Here is a 3,601-nt window from a genome sequence, read left to right as displayed (position 1 = left end):
TTTTTAAGAGGAGGTTAGATGAACACCTTGCTGAGGTCGTTTGACACCAGTACTCTTTCCTGCCATGGCAGGGGGTCAGACTAGATGATCTACTCAGGTCCCTTCCAACCCTAGAAACTATGAAACAGTCACAAGCTGGCAGAGGGTAGATTCAGACTAGACATCAGGAGGCGCTACTTCACTGTCAGGGCAGCTAGGATCTGGAACCAACTTCCAAGAGAAGTGGTGCTGGCTCCTACCCTGGGGGGTCTTTAAGAAGAGGCTGGATGAACACCTTGCCAGGGTTGTTTGACCCCAGTGCTCTTTCCTGCCATGGCAGGGGATCAGATCTGATGATCTGTTCAGGTCCCTTCTGACCCTACCAACTGTGAAAAGCTAGTTTAACATCTGGCACGCTACAATTTGTTCCATGATACTTGCATATAACTTACAAATGTGACATCTGTCTGAGGTCTAAGAAAACTAAAAGGTTACCTATGAACATAGGTTAAATAGGGGAATAAGCAACCATAGGTAAGATCCCATAAAGAAAAAAGAAAGCACACCAGCTCTTCAAGAAAATCAATTACAAGGATCAGGAGCAAGATCTTGTCATGAACTGAACACTGACACTGCTGAGACGCATGGGAAAAACTAACTAACCAACCAACCCCAAACAACTTCACATTAAAACCACTGTTGTTCAATTAGTTTGATAAGTAACAGCACTTTACTGGAAGAGGAAACACGTTAGTTTGACCCAGGTCCCCAGCATCTGTATAGATCACACACCTCCGCAGGGCTTTTTGTCGCTTTTATCTAAAGCAGATTCAATCAGTTCTTAGATAAAAGCGTCAAAAAACGCACAATCTATACAAACACTGGGCAAGCCAGGTCAAACTGTCATGATGCCTCTTCTTGGCACGTGTTGCACTTGGCACAGGGGCGCACCAAGCTTAAAGTAAAGCACTAATTTTTGTTGTTTTTCAGGTCTGTAATCAGCTTGAGAGCAACAGTAAATAGATTTACTGAATGTCTGCCCTTCAGACTAGAGATAATATAATTGTATGATATCCCAGAGGTTGAACTGAGCCCAGAATTATTTAAAATTTATTATTTTGGAGCATGAAGAAGAAAGCAACCTTCTGATTTTTGATGATACCCTCTTGTTTTAGTTAGCTAAAGTCTATCGAGAAGGAAGACAAAAATCCAATCCGACATGCATTTTAAATGTACTGGTAGGATGGGGCAACACATTGGCAAATGAAGTGGATAATATAGCAATAAACATTAACAAAAAGAATGTGAACTTAACATACATATTGATAGGCTAGAAGCTTGCAGGATCCTCTGCAAAAAGAATGTGGAATCACCAGAGATGGCTCCAGAATGCTTAACTGCAGTCAAAAATGGATGGTAAATACAGACGGTCATTGTGACATTTTACCAAATGATGTTTTGACAAACTGCTTGAAAAAAACTGGGCCCAGTTTTGAGTGGCATAAACTTGAAATTATAGCAGTCTATAAAAAAAAAAAGATCTAGAAAGGGACTGCAAAAGATGCTTAGACAGAATTATAGGCTTTATATAAAATGCATGACTGCAAAAATAGGACTGTACAGGATCACGGTTCTCAAATTCTGTAAGAGGTGAAATAAGCCCTTATTGGCCCCTTCTGTTACTTTACTTCTTAAGAACAGAACACTTAGCAAAAATAAAGTTATTTAAAATGTTGATGATAACAAAAAAAAAAAAAAATGTTGCTTTGACCAATCAATAGCCAACTTTCAAATTGTTGCAGGTCACTGACTTACATACCACAGAGTAACTCTTTAAAAATTATGGGTAATTTGAGGACTAACAACATTTGGAACTATGAAAGCCAAAATTATAAGGGTAATCAAATCTCATGCTTCATGGAACAAAACAAACAGATTTCACCTATGGACAACAGATGCATGCTCTCAAACCAACAAGCATCGCTTCACAATCTTCCAGGTGCACTACAAAGTATCTGAGGGGGAGGAGAAATTAAAGTTGGATGTGATGCACTACACTTGGGTAGGCAATTATTTTGGGGGGAGGGCCACTGAATGAGTTTTGGTGAGCTGTTAAGGTCTGCAATGGTAGCCCCACTCTTTGACAGGTAACCGGCCCCTGACTGCCATCTTGGGACCAGATGTCCCACCCCTAACCCCTGACCTTTGCCACCAGAATTCCCTCCCCTTACCTTTGGAAATACTCCTTTTGGAAAGGGAGATGTGCCACCTTGGAACTGGGTTTAAAAAAAAACAAATCATATACTAGAAGTTAACCATCTACTACAACATATTTTAGTTTTATTTTTTTTTTTTAAAGTCCCAATTCATGGGTATTTGCATAGTGTATATATAGGTGACTGCATAATAGCTCAGAAATAAGCTTTTACTCGTATATTGTGTGTGGGTGCTGTGTGGGGGAGTGCGCGGGGCGTGGCTGAAGTGGGTGAGGGGGTGTGTATGTGGGGGTGTGCATGGGGGAGGAGTTATGAGCGTGTGTGGCTGTGTGTATGGGGTGGTGTACTGTATGTTGAGGGTGTGGGGGTGTACATGGGGAGGGTGTGTGGGCAGGATGTGGGGTTTGTGGGGTATGAGGGAGGATGGGGGGGGCTGCAGACCCTCCCCCCACCCCATGGTGTACAACCCCTGCCACCAGCAGCAGCAGTAGGCAGGCCCTTGAGGCACCCACGGCCCACATATGGGTGGCTGCACCTGTACCTAAACGTGCAGCTCCAGCCAGTTCTCACAGCTGCACATAGTGAAAGGGAGTGGAGCCACGCCAGCCCGCCTCTATTACACAGGGCTCTCTGCAGCTCATGTGGAGATCCTGGGACTTGTGTGCCATCAAGGGGAAGCCCTGCACAATGGAGCTGGTGGCCTGGCCTCGCTCCAGCCGCCATGTGCAGCTCCCAGGACTCTTCCAGGAAGTAGGGGCTGGGGCTTCCTAGGGGCAGGGCATGCCTTTGCTGGCTCCATAGCATGGGGCTTCCTCCCAGTGGCATATAAAGCCAACTTCTTTGGCTTTAACAAACAAAGATAACGTCTCAATTGGAATGCTGTAGAATTCAGAATCACGGAGCTATAATCTCTATTCAGAAAAGATCTGGAGCCTTGAGGCTAAAGAATCTTTTGTAGCCTTGGGGCTAAAGAAGTGGAGAGCCACTCATCTAACTGGTGCCAATTAAGGGCACAAGGGCAGCACCTAACCCTGTTGTGCCTCCTCTTTCTATGATCTGCCCCCTCCCTGCTCCCAGTCTGTACCTGAGGAAGCAGAGACAGCCCTCCTGGGGTCTCTCACACACTTACCAGTCCTAGGATAGTGCAAGGAGAGGAGGGAACAAGCGGGGCTGGAAAGCAAAACTCCAGCCTCATGTCCACTCAGCCACCAGCAGCAGAGCATGCTGCTGGGAATATGGGAGCAGCTGGAAGAGGAGCAGCCAGAGAGCGGAAAGAATTTACCTCTTCACTCCTCAGTTAAGAATTACTAATTTACACTTCAAAATGCGTGTAAATGAGTCCATGGGTTGTATTGCAGAGGACTATCACTTCTAAGAACCTGAACTGGAAAAAACTGAAGTCACAC

The 3,601-nt window shown here is 44.8% G+C and overlaps 1 protein-coding gene across 1 annotated transcript in view; it reads right to left on the bottom strand.

Annotated features, from left to right (window-relative positions):
* Nucleotides 1-3,601, bottom strand: part of LOC109289117 (protein bicaudal D homolog 2-like) — a 90,008-nt gene that overhangs the window by 50,621 nt on the left and 35,786 nt on the right. The gene's annotated exons all lie outside the window — the stretch shown is intronic.

This window comes from Gavialis gangeticus, unplaced genomic scaffold (assembly GCF_001723915.1).
Source record: "Gavialis gangeticus isolate Ggan-Ray unplaced genomic scaffold, GavGan_comp1, whole genome shotgun sequence".
NCBI lineage: Eukaryota > Metazoa > Chordata > Crocodylia > Gavialidae > Gavialis > Gavialis gangeticus.
This window is presented reverse-complemented; position numbering and strand designations above follow the sequence as displayed.